The sequence below is a fragment of the Marmota flaviventris genome, chromosome 8, assembly GCF_047511675.1.
Source record: "Marmota flaviventris isolate mMarFla1 chromosome 8, mMarFla1.hap1, whole genome shotgun sequence".
Classification (NCBI taxonomy): domain Eukaryota; kingdom Metazoa; phylum Chordata; class Mammalia; order Rodentia; family Sciuridae; genus Marmota; species Marmota flaviventris.
The window spans coordinates 69,513,007-69,536,193 of record NC_092505.1 but is presented as its reverse complement, the minus strand read 5'-3'; the positions used below and the strand labels follow the sequence as shown (position 1 = coordinate 69,536,193).

Here is a 23,187-nt window from a genome sequence, read left to right as displayed (position 1 = left end):
GTGAGTTTGCATATATGACAGAATTGTACAGTATCTGACTCTGCTCTCTATGGGTAATTTCTGATGACTTGCAATCAGTAGACAGTAGAGCTCAGGATTTATACTTGTAGGGTATGTGTACAAATTTCCTGGGAAGATACTCAAGAAATGGTTATCTTTCTGGGACATGGGAACAGGAGATGGGTGAGATGGAAGAAACTGCCTTTCATTCAGTTCCAGTTTAGTCTGTTTCTATGTGTGCCAGGTATTTATACTTTCAAACTTAGCAATTTTTAAAAATTAGAACTTATTCTATTTTTTAAAAAATATTTATTTATCTTTCGTTTTAGGTGGATACATTAGTTTGTTTTTATGTGGTGCCAAGGATTGAACCCAGTGCCTCATGCATGCTAGGTGAGCACTCTACCACTGAGCCACCACCCCAGCCCCAGAACTTATTCTAATAAGGGATAAAAAGAGATAAAAAGATTATATCATTACATAAAGTACTTTAACCTATGTAAATCATCTTTCAAGTCTGAACCTTCATACATTTTCAATGCATACAAGGAACAGAATGTGTAGGAGCAGGCAGTAGGTAGTAGGAAATGGCAGTTGTCAGGAGCAGGGAGGACCTGGCAACCATTTGGAGGGAGGTAACTGAGGCCAAGAAAATGACCCTCCTGAGCAAAGAAGGATCAGAATCCTCCTTCCTCCTTGGCTTCCTCCAGTATCTATTAACCCTTTAATGTCCTTCTGATCTCTAGATTCCTTTAGGTTGAACTAGCATGCAAGGCTTTAGAACTTTATAGAGTAACACGTTTATCACAGCCCAGTCAAATCAATACTTTAGATGGGGAAAAAGAGCCCAAATGCCCCCAAAGAATAAGCAATTTAACTTTGCAAGTTAAATTACCAGAAAGGTATATTGTACTCAATATAGAGAATCACAGGTGAATACAGAACTAAACTTACTTCTTTTTAGGAGGAAATGTTAATCTATATATTGAAGGGAAATTATATTTGAGGCTGGTGTTTTAGTGTATTTGGTGATCATGAATTTTATTTTCTACTGCAAATATTTAAGAGACATAAGAGGCACTAGAACTGTCTGCTTATTGTTCTGAGTACCTCACTTCTAGAGCCTAGTGATCCCTTTGAACTTTCAGGAGTTTGCTTTTCAAATGCATTAGGAATGATTAGGTTCTGGGAATTACATGACTGTACTTATAAGTTAAATAGCTATATAATTTTCCCCCTGAACCTAGTTACATTTTTTCCATACTGGGACACTTTTGTGGGTGAAAGACGGTGCTACTAATAATTAAACCAGGCTTATAGACATAATCTGAGACTGTCCAAAGTAAGTAGGAAAATATGGATACCCCACTTGTAAGAGAATTGATGTCAAGGAATGACCATTTAAAAATCCACCAAAAGGTTACTACTTTTCCATAATTATAAAACCCAGACAATTCTATATCTCTATGATTCACAGGGCACTTAGGCAACACCTTAGTATTAAAAAGTTGGACTCTAAGAGAAGCATTATATAATAAGCTATACTATATCATTCCATTTGTGGTATAGCCAAAGAGCTAATCCTGCTCTGCTCTAGAGTACACCAATTCAGGGACTGAGCACCATACAAGACAATACCCTTTGTTTTTTATTGACATAATCCAATTTCCAGATATAGTTCAGGTACCTAGTTAACAAAGTAAGAGATGAGTAATAGCAAGTCCTCACAGGGAAGGGATAGTTGACTTGTAAGCTTTTTACCATGGACTGAAAAGATCATATTGGTCAAAACATAGCAGCTCTTGATAGAACTAAGTTAGTGCCTTTTAGCTGAGATATGATATCAGATTGTGTGACTATCCATCTATTTTCAAGGGACTGAGTTATTTCCAATGACTTGTAATTTTTTAGTGAAAAACCCAGGAAAGTTCTGGGCAATCTGGGACAAATTGCTTGCCTTATTTTCAGGTATAGTCCTTGAAGTTATTTATCAATCTTTATTTTGGAAGCTAGCAATTTTTATGATAATTGTATTTTTGTGTGGTTATCTTCTCCTCTCTCCCCAGGTATTTTTGTATATGTCCTTTTAGAAAAATATCCATTTATTCTTTCATTCAACATATATTTATTGCCCATTTATAATTGTCCATGCTAGGCTTAGGGGTACAATAATGGTCAGCACAAATACTTATTGCCTTTTTAGATAAATGGATTTAAAGTAGGCATTCCTTCATTTGGAACTATGGTTATGCTCTATATAAATGTGCAGAAAGAAATCTCCACCCCTTGGCACAAGCCACAAGTAGTCATGTTTGCAATGTGGCACCAGTGTCCTGGCCCACCTGACCAGACAGGCTTGAGGGTCTGATCAAAACGGACAATCAGAGTGTCTCTTAGGATATGGATTTGAGGTCCATATATCACTCCCAGTCTAGTCTGGCTCTCTGTGAATGGTGTGATACAAACTTGAGAGTTGAGAATAGCATTGTGGTATGATCACATGGCACCACCTGCATGTTAATCAGCAAAAGCATCAACAGACAGGAATCACAAGAAAGAAGACAAACAATAATAAGACACCAAGGAAAGAGAGAAAAAGAAAAAAATCGCTTTATGTCCCAAATAGACTTCCTGGTAACAGTACCTTTTGAAACAAATTCAATCACTACCTTTCGTTTCTGTAAAGTCTCTCAGTAATCTTCCAATCAACTCCCATTTCCCCCCAACTTTGAATAATGTTGGAGGAATTTCTGTTGTTTAAAATATCCTTAATTGAGACATTATCCCTTGTCGTTCTTCTAATATAGGCCCTTGTTTTGTCCCTAATGTGATGTGAAGAGTATATATAAAAGTCAGTACATAGTGTGTTACATAGTAAAATTTTAATCAATGTTAACTACTCTTAATAGTATTCAATAAACATTTATGCAGTACTTGATTGCTGTGCTAAATATGTAGGAGGGTAGCTTTACTTTCCAAATTGCTTAGTGAATCTGAGATGTACAAAACCATAATAAGGACATTACCATAGGGAATTGTCTTATTTTTTCTTATGTTGTTACAGCTGAAAATCATAGCCTAGGTAATTTATAAAGAAGAGAGGTTTAGTTATCTCCTGGTCCTAGAGGCTGAGAAGGCCAAGAGCATGGAGCCAGCATCTGCTAGCATCTAGTGAGGGCCTTCTCAATGGATCCTGAAACATCAGAGTGCATCTGATCCCAAGACAAAGCATCCCAGAGAGAGCCTGCTTTTTAACAAAGTCACTCCCTCAATACCTTGTTAGTCCAAGAATTCATGAATGCATTAGTCCATTCATGAAGGAACTACCTCACCCAAATCCCACCTCCAAAAATCATTAATATATGAGTTTGGAAATTGTTTCAAATATATGAGCTTTGGGGGACACTTCAAACTACAGAAGTAAGTCAAGAGGGACATCTAGAATTGGTAGTCAAATCTGGGTAGATGCAGGTGAGACAAGGGAATCATCTGTGAATAGAAATCTCTCTTGGAAGGTCACTCTTACTCTAGTTTTCTCACTGCTAGCCACAATAAACCAAGCACTTGAGCAATCCTATGTCTTTCTGTAAGAGTCAGTTTCTGGGAAAAGAGATACAGGGCTTTATACTGCCTTGGCATTCTAGTGCCTTAATTATAAGCAGAAATTCAGTAGATGCCTACTAAGTAAATTGTGAAGAGTTAAATTATTTTCATGTTAGCAACACCAACATTTTTTACCTGTTGATCCCATTACAATTGATTAGGTTCCCTTGAGTCCTCTAGGTAGGTTATTTTGTGCTTTCAAAGATTTCCCCTGCTAGGAAACCATGATGCAAGCAAAAAGAAAAATATTAACATTCCTCTGAGTAAACAAACACTAAGCATCACTTGACAAAGCTTATTTATTAGTAAAATTGGAGACATAGTGGTGGAAAATGAGAATGGATTTGTCCAGATGTCAACAGAGAAAAGGGAGAATAACCATGCACTTAAATGATTCCAAACAAGCTGGAACACATGGCTCAAGGCAGTAAATGAAATGCATTTGAGTTACAAGGACCAGTGAATGCCACAAGCCAGGGAAAATGTTGCAAGATGCTCATAATTAGGGGCACTGCTGAGGAGAAAAATGATGCTGATGCCTCCTAATATTCATGCTGCAGGGATAATCCTGTTTTGTGCCTTCACTCAAAAGGCTTTACTCAATAGAAAATTCCTAAGCACTTAATCTTTATGCACTAATCTCCACCCTCTAACAGCTACAATGCCTGTGTCTTATTTATTTATGTGCAGCTTGGATCTCCATAAAAGCTGGGGGCTAAGGCAGGCTTATCTCCTTAAAGAGGAATGTTAAAACGATGAATTGAATTACAAATCAAGAGTGTTGTACAAATTATTGATTATTTAAAGTCTTCCCTTCAGAGAGTGATTAGTATGAGGGCGCCAGGTCTCCAGGCAATACAGTTCACACTCCACAATTCTGTTTCCCCTCCTAACCCTAATTATCCCCCATCAAACTGTTATTTGACTTTACTCCTCATAACTCTACAGAAACTCTAATTTCTAATGGTCTCTCAAAGACAAACGGTAATCAGGAACTTCCCAAACTTTATTTCTACTCTTTTTCTGCAGGATTTTCAGCCCTCCCTGGTTTTCTGAGATCTCTGCATATTTTTGTTCTTTTCTCATGTGGTTCAATTATTAATTAAAGGCCCACATTTTAATTAGTGAATATCATTAACATTTCTCTTCAGTTCTGCTCCATGTTGTCCTAACAGGCAACATGTCTGTAGTTAAAAAAGCATCATTACCTATTCTCTCAATTGGATGAAAAAAGAAAATCCAGATTCATGGATCGAAAGAAGTATGATGAGGATGAAAATCAACTGCTTACCTGTACCAAGAAAACTGAATCATCAGGGAAAATATAAATAAATATTTAAGTCATGAAACCCAAATTGTATTATCCCAAGATTTTTGAATCCATGGAATTAGAACTAAAAGTTCTTTAACTTTGCTAGCTCAGCACTCCATAATTTACAGGAAGTTATAACATGGACCATCAAAAGAAATGAATGGGACCAGCCTTTGAGCAACAGTGATGCAAGATGGCAGCCACAATGGGCTTAGACAATTTATGAAAACTAAATATACAGGCTTAAAACAGAATGTGAACCTAAATACTCAGAAACACAGCCCTTGAAAGATCTGTAACAAAAATTGTTATGAATGGAGTTAATAATTCTAGTGGAGTTGTGGACCCAAGAGCCATATCAGTGCAAACAAAATGGCAGAATTCATATAGCATCAAAGTTGTTCTGCAAGAACTGGGGCACTTAATGATGTCTAAAGAAAATATAAAACTCCTTCAGCCACCAGAAGGACAGTGTTACAGTAATTAATTGAAAAGAAAAACCACAGGCCCTCCCCTCCCCATGTAATTTAAGCAGTCTTCATTTTCTACTGAAATAAATTTTCTAGATACATCTTGTAGAGCTCAAAGTACTGGAAAGGAAGCTCCCATTCAAAGGCAATTAATCTTAAGACACTGTTAATGATACTAATTTTGTGTACATTTGAAATATATAAGTTGTACTATAATAAATAAATAAATAAATAAATAAATAAATAAATAAATAAATAAATAAATAAATAAATAAATAAATAAATGCATGTCCCAAGTTTGCCAGCTATTGACAATGGAGCCACAATCAAAGTATGGGCAGTATTGAGTAGTGTCTGGAAAAAAAACGTATTTTTTCTTGCTCTTTGCAAAGAAGCTGCATTCAACAAAGATTGAGGACAGTATTTTTCTGGATTAGGATTGAAGTAAAATATGCTCTTCAGCAAAATATCGCTTAACACCACATTAAGAGAGAAAATATTAGCTGGAATAGATACTGTCATGGTATTTGTATGTGTGAATTTATTCAAATCTCATAGCAACCCCATAAGTTATGTTTTATTTTCCTCATTTTACAGATGTAATGAGCTAATAAGTTTTGGATATGAGATGTAAGCATAGACTTGTTGGGCTTCAAAATCTATTCTTGTAACTATTATGATTTATAAGTATTAGAACATTATTTAATTTCTGCAGCCTAAAGGTGTAATTTTTAAAAGCATCCTGTTTATACAAGGAAATGCATGTCAATTTGTCTCCCCCAATATCCATGAAATGTGCTTTTCTATGTGAGGCAAACAACTAAAAATTTGTTATGAAATGAGAGACTAGCCAGTCAAGGTCCATGACTTTGAATCATTTTCCCAGACTTGACAACCTGTTACAAAATATGAAAATGTTCCTCTGGGGTAAAGGATTTTCTAAACTATATTTAAAATAAATTTTGGGAAGTGTTGAAAAAGGGAATCTTTGAGTTATAGGTAATAGCTCATGGAGTCAATTCTAATGGCTAGTTCTGTATAACAACCTCACAAAATCAATTAATTCACGATTTCTCTTTGGGGAAAAAGGAAACAGTAGATAGACACCTACACTGAAGCAGTGTAGTATGAAGATCAAAAATTAGCTAATAGTAAATACTAAAGCAATATTGCTTAACTATAACTAATTGGTTATACAAAAATGATCCAATATGATAGTCTAGTTGAGATGATTTTTGTGGCTTCTTACAGGAATATTATTTAATTACAGTGGGTAAATTGACAGCAGTAATCTCACAGGAATTCCAGGCAATATGAATGAATATGAAGCCAGAGAAATCCAGAGAACATTATCCTGACTGGCATTTAGTTTGTAGGAGATGGACGTTAAATCTCTCCACCGGGCTTTTGGGTTACTTCAAGCCATTTTCTTGTGTGCTTAAGGTATGAGAAATAGGGTATGATGTATGCTTGGGTCTTTTACAAAGAGAAAATCTGAATATGACAGAACAAGTTAACTTGAATTCTAATGCGCTCTGGCAGTTCAAAATGTTCAAATGCGAAGGATTAAACAGACTGGTCTTGAGAGGGTTTAATTCACAAGAAATGAGAGGCAGCTATTAAAAGCCTATTTCCACTTCTGAGTACTCAGGAGTAAAGACATGCACCAGTAGGCTGTGGGGGCAGGTGGTGGGCAACAACAGGAGGTGTATAAATGTAGTGATGGTGGTAGTGGTGGGAAGATGGTGTAATTCTATATGCCAAAAAGTAAGTAAGTAAATGAGTAAGTAAAAAAATCCAGAAAAGGTCAGGAACAGGGGAGATGATGCTGATATGGCTTAAGTAATATTTAGTAGCTGACAAATCTACAGAGTAGATAGGTATGGCAGTTGGAAATTCAAATTGGTCTGTGACATCATTACAACCATAGGAATGTGAAGCAGGGTTACTTCTTCCCTGGGTGGAATAGAGAATGGTGAATAAAACAGTGACCTGAATACTAAGTAGATAGTGTTTAAAACAAAATGAGGTAAAAGCTAGATCCTGTCAACTATTGCTGTATTCAGATAATCAAATCACCTAGGTAATTGATTTGAGAATGAAATTAAAGTAACTATTTCCAACATAGAAGCCAGCTTTGAAGATTTCTTGTATATTAGAGACAAGAAATTACTGGCTCAAAATGTTGTTGATTGAGTATTCTGTCAGAAAAAACAAAGTCAAATCTGAAACTGTACTATAATAATTGCTAAAGAGGAATGGTTGTGCAACATTGCCTACACAAATGGTGCTGAAGCATTTGAGAATCAAGAATTTACATGTTGCCTTGAAACATAATTTGTAACAACAGTTCTTCTTCCCTATTCTTAACCTAGATAGTGATGTTAATATCACAGATATTAGCATATATTCATGAGAAGAGGGAAGAAAAAAGGATGTCTTCTATACAGATTCAGCACAGATTTTAGAAGAAAAGTAGAAATTTCAAATCTAGTTACATCCTTATTGCTCATCTTCTTCCGTTCCCAATTTTATTGGTATGGTTTGAAGATGAGAGCATTGTGAAAGGACCTGACATGTGGCTATGAAGAGAGAGTTTCATATTTGTTATAAAGTTTTGTTCCTGAGGAGAATTAACTATTAAAGATGTTCATGGTACTTGAAGGAGATAATTATAAAACAGTATCTATACTATATTTAAGAAATATATGCACTAATTGAAGTCTCAAATTTTACTACCTCTGGGTAGTAAAAGTATGGATTTTTTTTCTGTAGTAGAGATTGAACCCAGGAGTGCTTTACCACTGAGCTATATCCCCAGCCCTTTATTTTATTTTATTTTTTAAATTTTGAGACAGGAACTCACTAAATTGCTGAGGCTGGCCTTAAATTTGAAATCCTCCTGCTTTAGCATCCTAAATTGCTGGGATTCTAGGCATACACACTGGCAGATTATGGATGTTTTAAATAGTTATTTTGCATTTCTATATTTTCCATTTTTCCTCTAATATGCATTTTCTGTAATAAGTACTATTTTAAAATAAAATAAGATGCTGGTCAGTATTTCTGGGTATAATTTATGATCAGAATTAGATATGTGTCTTGATAAACATCTCTATATAATGATACCTATATATATATATATATATATATATATATATATATATATATATATATATAATATATGTATAAATATACATATACATAAACATGTATAACAGATTTTATATATTCATAGGTCAAACATATTCTAAAACATGGGTTTATTTTATAAGTCTTTGTTCTTTTTCCACATTCTAAATTAGGTCTTGCATTCTTCTACGCTTGTGCTTATAATCATTCATCATGCTTGTATGTATCCCATACATAATCTAGTTTAACGATTTAAAATATATTCTCTAATATTTTTCTCTATGCTTATATACTCAGGTAAATACACTAACACATTATACATTGTTGTGGGTTATTTAACAAAATGGGATCAATTATTTATAAGTCTCTATGTGCTCCTTTTTTTCTGATTAAAAAACAACTCATTGATCACCTGACAAATTAACTGCTACAACTCTAATTTATTATTTTAATGGCTGTGTGATATCCCGCATCATACCATATGTATCATAATTTATTCAGTATTTCTGCTATTGAGTTTTCCAGAGTTTTATTGCTATTATAAAAAATGTTACAATCAACAACCTTCCACATGTGTCATTACTCATGATTTACTGTTTGGAAAGTGTCCCAGGAGTGGGAATGTTAACTCAGAGAAAATGTACATTTCAAATGATAAAAGATACTGCCAGACAACTTTCCAAAGAGGCAGTAACAATTAACAACTTCACTTATCATGTATCAAAATACTTGTTTTCAAGTATTACCAAGAGTAAAGGCATACACATTCCTTTTCATTTTTAATAGTCCAATGGGTATAAAATATATCTCATTGCTATTTTAATTTTATTTCCCTATTAAAGAACTTGAGCCTATTTCAAATGTTGATCAGTCAATTGGCTTGGCTCTTACCTAAGTTGCTTATTTTGTCCTTTTTTTTTCCCTATGGGACCATTTACTTTTTCTTTTCAATTTGTAATTATTCTTTGCACATTTTGCATCTTAATATTCTCATCTCTCATTATTATTAATTTAATTTACCAAATATATCATTGGACTGTTGCATTTTTGTGATAATTGTTTGAATTTTGAGACAGTTCCATATGTCTTTCTTTTTATAACTCAGAAATTTTTTATTATAAATGGTTGCATTTGGTCAATATTTTTAATAATCCCAGTATTAATTACCAAGAGGAACATCAATTACAAATTTTTTTCTTTGCAAGTTGATGAGTTAGGTAAAGAACACTCGAATAAGATAGACATTGAGGGTGGAAAAACATGGCTGACTAAAAGTGCCTGGAATGCTTTTCTCCACAATAAAAGAGGGAAAACAAACAAGGTAAATTTAATAGTTATTTCACTGGAGTGTTTGAAGCAGAGCCTCAGGAGTACAGTGAGGATGTAACAGGGACACAGCAGAGCTTTAAGTTACCCAATGGCCTTATAATGAAAGCAACCAAGTATATGGCATCTGCCATCACATATCTTTGATTAATCCCAACCCAAGAGGAACTTCCTTCAGTATGGAAAGGGCTCTTGCTATAATGCATCTGGAGGGTGAAGCAGCCGAGTAACTGTCTCTAGTCCCAACCCTATGAACCACCCAGGAAGCCCTGCCCACCATCCCTCAACCTTGGAATCATCTGGGCATCCTACAATTAGAGGGTCAGCCTGTGTAAGCCCACAGGAAATAGCCAGGTCACCCTGCCCATGCTCATGCCTCCCCAGAAGCGGACAACTGGCCCTGCTCATATACCCTTAACCTGGGAAACAGCCGAGGAAAGAGCCCTTAGTGGCCTGGCCTGATGAGACTCCCAGGAAGTAGCCAGGCAGCTTACCCACCTACCTTCAACCATAAAACACAGCTGGGATGCCCTAAACATCTCAGCCCACAGAGGCTCAGTAAATAGCCAAATAGTCCTGCCCTCCACCTAAATGTTAGGAAGCAGCCTGAGAAGCTTTTTTTAAGTCTCAGCTCTGAAATGCCTCAGGAGGCAACCAGGTGGCCCTGCTAATCCTTCTCTGGCACCAATAAACAGTTGAGCATCACATTCTTAAGAGTTTGACGCACTGAGGTACTAAGAACCCAATAGATAGTCAACTGAAAAGCAGCTGAGCAGTCCCCTGAGCAGGTCAGAAGCCAGAGGCCCAATAGAGTCTACTATCCAGGGCTTGGAAACTGACAGATGCCTCACTTGGGTTCACTGGTGTAACCAAGCACCCATGCAGCCCCCACAAATTGACAGGAACCCCACTCCACTATTGGACATGATGTACTGCACCCACCTGGGCTTACCAGAGTGGCTCCATCCTCACAATTCACAGAAACTGACGGAAGCCCACAAACACAGGAAAGCATATCATATATAAGATACAAATGACCTCACTGTCTAAAAGAGAGAGAGCTACATTCAAGTTTCTCATGCAATCTGATAACCCTATAGCCTAGGCCACTAAGGCATTACAAACATTGCTTAAGAGTATTGCATCTAAAGAAGGTACATGATTATTATCCTAAAGCACTCACCTGAATCCAAAGCCAACATTGCATATCCAAACAACATCCTAGGACATATCACCAGCATAAAGCCTCACTTTACAAAATTGATAGTAGAAATCAACCCACCTGATATCAATATAGCAACAAAAGAAAAAAAACTGACTAAAAAAACTATTAAATAAGCAAATAAACAAAAATACACAAACAAAAATACACCCCACCCCCAAACAAAAGACAATGAAACATGAAGCCTCCAAAGGAACACAAAAACTCTCTACCACGAGACCCCAGAGAAAACAACATTGGCAATTGCCTAACAAAGAATTCAAAAGAATTATTTAAGCAAATTTAGGGAGATGCAAGAGAATAAAGGAATTCAATGAAATTAGGAAAAAAGAGAATACAGAGATAATAAAATAGATCCAGTCAGAAATCTTGGAGCCAAAGAATTTAATAAATATAATATAAAAAAAATGCTGATGCCCTCAAGAGAAGAATTGATCAAGAAGAAGAAAGAATTTCTTTTTTTCCTTTTTCTTTATTTTTTTCATTTTTGGGAATTGAACCTAGGAACTTGAACATGCTAGGCAAATTCTATACCACTGAGCTCTAACCCCATTCACCTCTCTGAACTTGAAGGCAGGTCTTTAAAAAAAAAAGTCAGAATGTTAAAAAGAAATTTTAAAAAATTCAAAAAATTCAAAAAAATGAAGAGAGATTTCAAGATTTATGAGACACCATTAAGTGAGCAAACAGTCACATTAGGGGTGTTTTAGAAGTAAAGGAAAAAATCATAGAAAACCTATTCAATCAAAAAAATCCTTCCCAGTAGTTTGGGAGTCTGAGGCAGGAGGATCAAAGTTCAAAGCCAGACTCAGCAAAATCGAGGTACTGAGCAACTCAGTAAGACTCTGTCTCTAAATAAAATGCAAAATAGAGATGGGGATATGTCTCAGTGGTCCAGTGCCCATGAGTTCAATCTCTGGTACCAAAAAAAAAAAAAAAAGAAAAAGAAAAAGAAAAAAGAAGTGAAAAGAAAAATGCTGAAAACCTTCCAATTCTATGGTATAATATGGATATCCAGGTTTAGAAAGTGCAAAGGCATATTAATAGATTTGACAAACAAAAACCTACTCTACTCTCATTCAAATTATAGTGAAATTATCAAATCTAAAAAGAGCAATAGAAAAGTATGAAATCATTTATATAGGAATATCATCAGACAACGAGAAGACTTTGTTGTCAAAACCTTAAGGCTAGGAGAGAAGAAGATGATGTATTCAGCCAGGCACAGTGGTTCATGCCTGTAATCCTAGCAACTCAGGATGCTGAGGCAGGAAGATTGTGAGTTCAAAGCCAGCCTCAGCAACTCAATGAGATCTTATCTCTAAACACATTATAAAAAAAGGCCTGGGAAGGTTGCTATGTGGCTCAGTGTTTAAGCGCCCCCCCCCTTTTTTTGGTATTGTTATAGTTAAAGCTTCGTCCCAGGGTTTCATAAACTGACTTCCAGACCATTCACGCATAATCGAATCAAGCCTTTATTGAAGCACACTGGTGGCGGCTGACCAGAACATAAAGCTGTTCCCCTGATCAGCCCCGAACAATTGCAAAGGCACTCCTTATAAGCCTGAAAACCGCAAAAGGGATGTTGGGAGGGTGGGCAGTCTAGCCAATGCAAGCAAGCCAGGTTACAGAAGCGGGACAGTGCAGTCAAGCGGAGGGAAGCCTAACCAATCACAGTTAGCCCAGTCACCCCAGTTACAGAAACAGAGCCCCCTTACCCTAGTTACAGAAACAATACCCCACTAGGTAGTTTTGTGTTCTTAAAGATTTCTATAGCAAAAGGAAAAGAACATCTTGTCCCAGTCATGACTCTTCTACTTGGCATGATTGTTTTACAGGATGAAGTCATAAAACAAAATGGAGTCACATTTGCTCCTACTACCACAGTATCAGTTTTAATCCCCGATATAAAAACAAAACAAAACTAACTTCTCAATAAAAAAACTTCCAACCAAGAATTCTATACCCATCAAAGCTATTTTTGAGAGTGAATGATAAATAAAGACAAACAAAATCTAAAGCTATTCACCACTTACAAGAAATTATTAAAGGATTCCTACATCTGGAAGCAAAAGTGTGATAACTACCATCATCAGGAGAAGAGGTACACAAAAGATTTTTTTAAATGCCCTATCAATATATGAAAAACTGAACTACAAAGATGAAAAGGAGAGGAAGGAAGGACAAAGGCTACACAAAACAAGCAGAAAATAAATTAATAGAATGACAAGATTATGACTTTACTCATGACTAATATCTTTAAGTATAAACTGGTTAAATTCCCCAATTTAAAGATTTAGACTGAATGGATGAAGGAGAAAAAAAATTAAAAAAAAAAAGTAGACTCAAATATCTTCTGGTTATAAAAGAAAAACTCACTTTACCAGTAAAACACCAAGAAAAAGTAAAGAACTAGAAAATAATATGTAATTCAAATGGAAAACAAAAACAAGCAGTAGTAGTGTTTCTTATATCAGATAAAATGGATTTTAAACAACAACAAAAGAAAATCTGCAAAAAGAGACATGAAGGTCATTACATAATTACAAAGAACTATTTAATAAGAAGAAATAATAATTTGAATATATATTTACAACATATATTTCACAATTTTAATATATTCACCCAATGCTGGAGCACACAATTATATAAAGCAAATATTAGTAGATGCTAAAGAAGAGACAGACTCTAATATATCAACAGCTTGAGATTTCAACATTCTACTTTCATTAGTGGAAAGATCATCCAGACAAAAATTCAATAACCAATAATGACGTTATACAACACCATAGAGCAAATGGACCTCATAGACACAGAACATTGCATTGAACTCCTGCAGAATAAACATTGTCATCATGAGCACATGGAACATTTTTCATGACAGATCATGTATTAGGCCATTAAACAAGCCTAAACAATTTTTAAAAAGTGATGTCATAGTACATATCTTCTCTAACCACAAAGGAATCAAACTAAAAGTCAACATGAGGTACTTTTGAAATTGCAAAAATGCTTAGAAACTGAAGAACATATTCTTTAGCTGCCATTGGGTAAACAAAGAAATTGAAAGGATAACTTTTAAAGTGCTTTAAACAAATGAAAATTGAAACAACATTTCAAAACCTACAGGATAAAGCAGAGCTGAAAGGGAAGTTTATAGCACTAAGTCCCTACATCAAAACAGGAGAAAATTTTCAAATAAACAACATGATACTGCAACTCACAAAACTGGAAAAGCATGAGCAAACCAAACTCAAAATTAGTAAAAGAAAACAAATAAAGATCGGAACAGAAGTAATCAAATTAGAAGCTAAAAGTTTACAAAAGATCAATTAAATGATGAGTTTTTTGCTGGACAAGAAGCTAAATTGGCAAGGCTTTAACTGGAATAACCAAGAAAAAAGAGAGAAGATCCAAATAGATAAAATCATATCTGAGAAAAAGGGAGAATACAAATGATACCACACATATATGGAAAAAAAAAATCCTTAGGGATTATTATGAACACAACTATTCCAATTAGTTGAAAAATGTAGAAGAAATAGATAAATTTCAGGACATATACATTCAACCAAATTTAAGCCATAAGAACATAAAAAATCTGAATAAATAATAACTAACAAGATTAATCTGTAATAAAAAGTATTTCAACAAAAAAATCAGTTTTTACAAAATGTCTATAAAAGAACTAATATCAATCCAATTCTTCTCAAACTATTTTCAAAGTAATGAAAAGATGAAAGCCTTCCAAACTATTTTTCAAGGCCAAAAACATTACCTTGATATTAAAAGAAGATAAAGACAAGACAAAACAAAACAAAACAAAAAACAAGAAGAGAAAAGAAAAAACAAGTAAAGATAATATTCCTGGTGAACATACATGGAACAAATCTCAAAAAACTGCTGACAATAAAAATCAAGATGACCATCAAAAAGATTGTACACTGTGATCAAGTGAGATTTCTTTTAGAAATGCAAGGATGGTTTAGAATATGCAAATTAATAAATAATATATCACATCAAAGAAAGAAGGATTAAAAAGCATATAATTATCTCAATAGATACAGTGAAAGTATTTGGTAAAACTTAACATAAATTAGTTTTTTAAAAAAATTATTAAAAACTTAGGCATAGAAGGGATATAGCTCAATACAATAAGGGTCTTGTATGACAAACTCTCAGCCTATAACCTACTGAATGATGAAAAATTGAAATTATTTTCCCTAAGATCTGGAAAAAGACAAAGGTGTACATTTATTTTTAAAGTCTCATCCAGTATAGTATTAGAAGTCTTGTCCAGAGAAATGAGACAAGAGAGTTGTACAAATGGCATTCAAATAGGAAAGAAATAGACCATGTATACCTATTTGAAAACTGAAAGACTTAATATACAGAAAAATCAAAAGACTTTACCCCCAAACATTGTTAGAACTGAAAAAAAAATTCAAAAAGATGTCAGAATACAAAATTAAACTTCAAAAATCAGCAGATTTTTATATAAAAAAAAATTGCCAAGAGGGAAATTTAAAAAAAATCCAACTCACTAAAAACAAAACTAAACTAAACTAAATAACTAGGAATAAGTTTTCTCAAGGATGTAAATGATCCCTACAATGAAAATCATAAAACACTGAAGGAAGAAATTGGATAAATAAATAAATAGAAAGGGTAGTGGTGAATGGGGGAGGTATCCCATGCTCGTGGATTGGAAAATGTCCATAGTTCTCTAAGCCATATACAAATTCAATGTAATTCCCATCAAAATGAATGAAAGAGACCAATGGAACAAATGATAAATAACCCAGAAATAGAATATACAACCCTGAAATAATCCCTTTATTTAAAGCCAACTGGTTTTCAATAAAGGTAACAAAAATAAAGATTGAAGACAAAAAAATACCTTCAACAAAGGGGTCTGGGAAAACTATTTTGATATTTATACATAAAAAAAAACTGGACCCTTATCTTTCAACCTATATGAAAATCAATGCCAAAAGACTGAAATCTAAGACCCAAAACTATACATCTTCTAGAATAAAACATAAGGTAAATACTTCAGGACATTTGTTTGGGGCAAACAATTTATGACCCCCAAAGGGAAGACAACAGAAGCAAGAGTTGATAAATAAGATTACATCAAGGGGTGAAAAGACAGTAGAATTGTGTGAAGCAGCATTTCTCTCATCTTGGCTACCCTAAACTCAAACAATGGGAATATTATGTCTCCAGAGGTTTACAATGAAAAATCCTAAGACTGGAGGGGCAGTCTGCTCTAGGTAAACTGCAGACTACTTGACTCATTAGTCAGATATTTTTAAAAAGGAGGAACTCCACTGTATTTTATTGATTGTTCATTATCCAGGAGCCATCCTAGGACTGCAGCATTGCAGAGCCCATGGAAACTGAAACCCAGCTCTGTGAGTTTTTGGTTAGGTCTCTGTAGGGCTGTCCAGTGGAAAGTCAGAAACTGGAAGCATTTCACCTGAGGATCACAGGTTAGAGAGGCTGGAGAAAGGTGGGCTCTATCCAGATCCACAAGTTCTGAACTGCACAGGGATGGGTCAGGGTCTCTGACATGCTCCCTGGTCACAGGTTCACCAATCCTTAGATCCTGACACATCTGGCACCAGACTAGCACCCAACAGGAACCTCCAGCTCCCCAATCCCCAATCTTCCAACTTCTCCTACCCCATCCTGGCAGATCACTTGAGGATACATAGCTGATGCACTGAACTCAGCACCTGGTCTGGATCTGCCCAATAGAGAATAGCTAGCTCTCTGTGACAGGACACAAGTCCTGGCACCCAGCCCTCAGGACTGCCTGGGAGAGAACTGCCTGACTAGGAATTTGAAAGGTAGGGACAGGAGAGATAGAGTTTGAAGACTAAATCAGAGACCAGGAGTTATGGTGTCCTCAGGCAATGTAAGGGGCTAAGATCAGGCTCCTACATGACATGAGTGAAACCCAAAAGAGATACCTAGGGTGCAGTCTTCCAATATGGACCGGCAATTGATATACCCCACCTCCAGGAGATACACCTCCAGAAGAAACTCTCACCATCCTTAGCGTGGAGCTACCATCAAACTCCAGACAAGCCCACCTATCAGCTGAAAAGAAAAGCTGCAATTGTTCAATTTTCTATAGAAATTTTTATTTTTATTATTATTCTTATTTTAATTTTTTCTCTCTCACATCTCTACCATTTTTGAAATCAAGTATTTTTAATGCACCAGCTTACTGAGGACTGGCATGTTTCAATAGTATATTACAGATATATATATATTTCCCCCCCCCCTTTTCATTTATCTATTTCCCTGGATTCTCTTTCTTTCTTTTCACCTGCTAACATTGAACCTTCATTAATTCCTCTTTCACTCTTCCTATAATAATTTTTTTATGTCTATCTTCTGTCCTCCTTTCTCATAAACATCACATCTTACACCACATATCTGTTCTCTCTTTGTCCACCACTTGAAATTGTAAATCATTTTGGGGAATTTACTGTTGATATTGTAGACAATAATTGAACACATCATTGCTATGTATTGCAACAAAACTGTAGACATCATAATAAAGCTATTTGGTTTAAGGCTGTATATTGTTTGCATTGAGTGCTGTTAATATTGGCCTACCCCTTGTACATGAGGTACCAGAAACCTTCAGGGACACTATAAGTCTACAGGGTAGAAATTGTACTGCCTCAGATCCACATTGCTAGACGGGAAGACACACTCACAAAACACACACAAAGGAAAAGAAAAGAAAAAAACAAGGGAATAAAGTTCTCCAAACAAACCAAGATGCTGCAATTATAGAATCCATTGCTAACACTGTAGAAGAAATGTCAGAGGAGTTTAGAATGTACATAGTTAAACTGATCTGTAACATAAAAGACAATGTAAGGAGTGAAATCAGAGATAAATTTCAGGTGGTGAAAGATCACATCAATAAAGAGAGAGATTTGGAAAAGAAATCAAGCAGAAATCCATGAAATGAAGAAGAACAACAAAAATTCCAAATTAAAACTTCAAAGCAAAGTATCACCAACAGATGAGATTACTTGGGAGACAGAACCTCAGGCAAATGAAGACAAAATATATAATCTCAAAAATACAGTTGACCACACAGAAGATGTTAAGAAACCATGAACAGAAACTTCATTAACTATAGGACAACAAGAAAGGAGCAAATTTATGATTTATTGGGACAGATAAAGACACAGAGATACAAACCAAAGGAATGCACAACCTTTTCAATGAAATATTATTAGGAAATTTCCCAAACCTAAAAAGTAAAATGGAAAATCAAATACAAGAGGCTTACAGGACCTCAAATGTACAAAATTATAACAGATCCACATCAAGGCATGTTATAATGAGAATTACTAACATTCACAGCAAGGATAGAATTATAAAGGCTGCAAGTGAAAAATATCAGTTTACCTATAGGGGAAAACCAATTTAGATCTCAGCTGATTTCTCAACTCAGATTTTTGAAGCCAAGAGGTCCTGGAATAACATATACCATGTTCTGAAAGCTTCAGATTTGAAAATTAAAAAAAAAAATTCCATGATAAACAAAAGTTAAAAGGATTTGCAACTAGAGGCTGGGGTTGTGGCTCAGCTGTAGAGCACTCACCTAGCACATGCAAGGCCCTGAGTTTGATCTCAGCACCACATAAAAATAAATAAATAAAATAAAGGTATTGTGTCCAACTACAACTAAAAAATAATTTTTTTTTTTAAAATAAAGGATTAGCAACTAGAAAACCTGCACTACAGAACATTCTCAACAAAATATTCCATGAAGATGAGATGAAAATAAGTAAATAAATAGACAAACAAACAAATAAAACCAACAAAGGGAGGAACTATATTAAAGGAATAGTCAATCAAAGGAGAAACTAATTTAAATTAAAAACTAGAAATGAACCCTAATGACTGGGAAATACAAAACATATTCTAATAATAACCTTGAACATTAATGGCCTATAATTATCAATCAAAAGACACAGACTGGCATTTTGGATTAAAAAACAAGACCCAACTATAATATGCTGTCTCCAAGAGACTCACCTCATAGGCAAAGACATCCAGAGACTAAAGGTGAAAGAATGGGAAAAAACACATCACTCAATTGGATCACCTAAACAAGCAGGGATTTCCATCTTCATATCAGATAAAGTTGACTTTAAGCCAAAGTTAATCAAAAGGAACAAAGAAGATCATTTCATACTGTGTAAGTGAATTATTTATCAAAAACACATAACAATCATAAATATTTTTGTCCCAAACAATGGAGCATCTGCATATATCAAACAAAAACTTTCAGTCTCAAGAATCAATAGATCACAATTCAATAAAAATGGGTAACATGCCTCTGACTGGATAGATATCTACCCAATGGATAGATCCTCCAAACAAAAACTAAATAAAAAATCTATAGAAGTAAAAAATACAATTGCTAACTTAGACTTAATAGACATATATAGAATATTTCAGCATCAATACTAGATACAATTTCTTCTCAGCAGCACATGGATATTTCTCTAATATAGACCATATTATGTAAGCAATCAATATGTTGGCATAAAATTATATTATCTTAATATATTTTTGAAGTATGTAGGGTTATTTTAATAGTTCCAATTCCATTGATACTAATTTTTGTTCTCTTGCTTTTTTCTTGATTAGACTTGTGTGATTTTTAAATCAATTTTAGCTATATTATTTCTTCAATGTTTCATATATTTCTGCTTCTACTCTTAATTTTTCCTTCCTACATAATTTGAAAATAATTTGATTGTTATTCTAGCTTATTTCTGATACAAGTACTTTAAGTTATAAATGTTTATCTGAGTACTGTTTCATTCTAGAGATCCTGATACTTTTAAGCTTTTTTTATCACACAGTTCAAAGCACTTTTAATATACTTTTCTTATCCTTTCTTCCTTGACCTCTGAGATATATTTATAAGTGCAGCATTTAATTTTGACATTGTTGACATGGGGGTGAGATTCTATAAATCTTAAGATGATTAATTTCTGGGAAAGCCTCACCCACCTGCGTGGAGCACAGGCAGGCCCAGAACAGCCCTGGGGACACCCATGGAGATGCACATTGGATCTGGAGACAGCTTATGGCCACAACACTGAATGCTACAGCACTGCATCTTTGAACATATCACCCAGTGCAAACACTCGCCCCTGCCACCTGATCCGACACTCCATTGGTAAAAGCAGTCACCTCTATCTTGAGACACCTTCACCACCATCTTTAGTTGGGGCAACTCCCGGCTTGAAACACAAGCTGGGCAGGCACCAATAGTCCCCAACTCCCCTCTCTCCCCAGCAGCCACTAACTCCACACAGTGACTGCCCAATGCAGAACAGCTCTTTAAGACAGGAGCACAGCCCCTAGACCCATAAGGCCTCTGGAAAGAAAAGTCTCCAATTAGTAAGCAGAAAGGGAGAGAGTGAGTGAGATACATTTTAGAGACTAAATTAGAGACCAGAAATTGTGAGGTCTACAGGAGACATAAGGAGGTAAGACCAGGTACCCACATCACACGATGGGGCCCCAAAGGATTCCCTGGAGTGCAGTCTTCCATTGGGGACCAGCTGGTGCCACACTCTACTTCCAGATGCCCTGCACCCAAGACCAACCTTGCAACTCTGGTAACTTTCACTATCTTGAGGGTGGAGATACTAGAAGACAACAGACCACCTCACCTATTGGATATGAAGGGAAGCAAGAAAGATACTGTTCTCCAACCAAAACAATCTTTCTTTCTTCATTCAAATTTTTTTCTTTTTTCTTCTTTTTCATTTCTCCCTTTCTATTCTCCTGCCCTCACATCCCCAATATAAGTGAAACCAAATATTTTGCATGAATTAGGATACTGAGGATTGAGTTGTCTGAATAGCATATTACAGTTGTGTTGTATAGTCTCTTTTCTTCTATTTTTGCATTTTTATTTTTCTTATGTGTTTTATGTACTCTACTGCCTTCCCACATACTTACCCCAAATCACTTCCTCTCTCTTCTCCTGCTACTAACCATCTTCTTTAGATTCCTCGTTCACACTTCCTAAGATCTAATAACTCTATAACCGTACTTCCTACCCCCTCAACATCTCATCCTATATACCTCACCCCTGGTTCTTTGTCCACCATCAGAAACTGTAAACCCTTCTGCAAACTCACTTTTTATATTATAGTTAATAATTGAGCTCATCACTTCTGTATATTGTGACCAAACTGTAAATGTCTTAATAGCAACTATTTGGTTCAAGATTGTATATTATTTGTATTGTTGTATTGTTAACACTGTTCTTTCCCTCAAATGAGAGGTATTGAAACCTGCAGGGGCACATAATCATATAGAGTAAAAATGTTGATGCCTTGGATCCACAGTGCAAGAAGGGAAGACACAAGAACAACATGAAAAAAAAAAAAGGAAAAAAAGTGAATTTAGCCAATCCCAAAGAACCAAATGCTGAATGTTTTCTCTGATATAAGGAGGCTGATTCATAGTGAGGTTGGAAAGGGGAGCATGGGAAGATTAGACAAACTCTAGATAGGGCAAAGGAAGGGAGGGTAAGGGAAGAGGCAAGGGGGTAAAAAAGATGATGGAATGAGATGGACATCATTACCCTAAGTACATGTATGAAGACACGAATGGTGTGAATATACTTTGTATACAATCAGAGATATGAAAAATTGTACTCTATATGTGTAATATGAATTGTAATGCATTTTGCTATCATATATAAAAAATTAGAAGAACATATTTAAAAAAAAAAGAAAAGAAAAACAAAGTGCCCCAAACAAATCAAGATGTTACATTATTAGAGTTCATGGCCAGCACAGCAGATGAAATGACTGAGAAGGAGTTCAGGGTGTAAAAATTTAAGTTGTTCTGTGAATTAAGGGATAAGATATGAGAGAGCAAATACAGTCAGCAAAAGATAATTTCAACGAAGAGCTACATAAACAAATATAGGAAGCAAAAGATTAGTTCAATAAGGAGATAGAGGTTCTGGAAAAAAAAATCCTTGAAATGAAAGAAACAATAAACCAAATTAAAAGCTCAATTGAAAGCAACACTAATAGATTATACCACTTGTAATATAGTACCTCATACAATACAGACAAAATATATAATATTGAAAAGAATGTAGACCACAGAGTGAAAATGGTAAGAGACCATGAGCAGAACACTCAAGAAATGTGGGATAGCATAAAAAGATCAAATTTAAGAGTTATTAGGATAGAGGAAGACATAGAGTTTCAAACCAAAGGAATGAACAATCTATTCAATGAAATAATATCAGAAAATTTTCCAAAATTGAAGGATAAATCAGAAATCCAAATACAAGAGGCTTACAGGACACCAAATGTACAAAATCACAACAGATCCACACAAGGCACATTATAATGAAAATGCCTAACATACAGAATAAGGAGAGAATATTAAAAGCCATAAGAGAAAGGAATCAGATTACACAAAGGAGGGAACCAATTAGGATATCCTCAGATTTTTTCAACCCAGAACCGGAAAGCTAGAAGATCCTGGAACAACATATAGAAAACCCTGAAAGAAAATGGATGCCAACCAAGAAACTTATATCCTGCAAAATTAAGCTTTACATCTGATAATGAAATAAAAACCCTTCATGATAAACAAAAGTTAAAAGAATTTAACTAGAAAGCCTGCACTAGAGAACATCCTCAGCAAAATATTCCATGAGGAGGAAATAAGAAACAACTATGAAAATCAGCAGAGGAATGTATTACATTAAAGAAAAACATAATCAAAGGAGAAACCAAGTCAAGTTAAATAACAAAAATCAACAAAAATGGCTGGAATACAAATCATGTCTCAATAATAACACTGAATGTTAATAGCCTAAACTCACCAATCAAAAGACATAGACTGCCAGATTGGATTTTTTTTTTTAAAAAAAGACCCAACAATATGATGCTTCCAGGAGCCTTATCTCATAGGAAAAGACATCCATAGACTGAAGGTGAAACGTTGGGAAGAACTGTACCACTCACATGGTCTGCAGAAACAAGCAGGGTTTTTCATCCTCATATCAAATAAAGTAGACTCAAGCT

At 35.1% G+C, this 23,187-nt stretch overlaps 1 pseudogene; it reads left to right on the top strand.

The window, feature by feature from the left end:
- The first annotated feature begins 3,465 nt into the window (after positions 1 to 3,465).
- Positions 3,466 to 5,402, top strand: LOC114098963 (ubiquitin-conjugating enzyme E2 variant 1-like; annotated as a pseudogene).
- Positions 5,403 to 23,187: the final 17,785 nt, after the last annotated feature.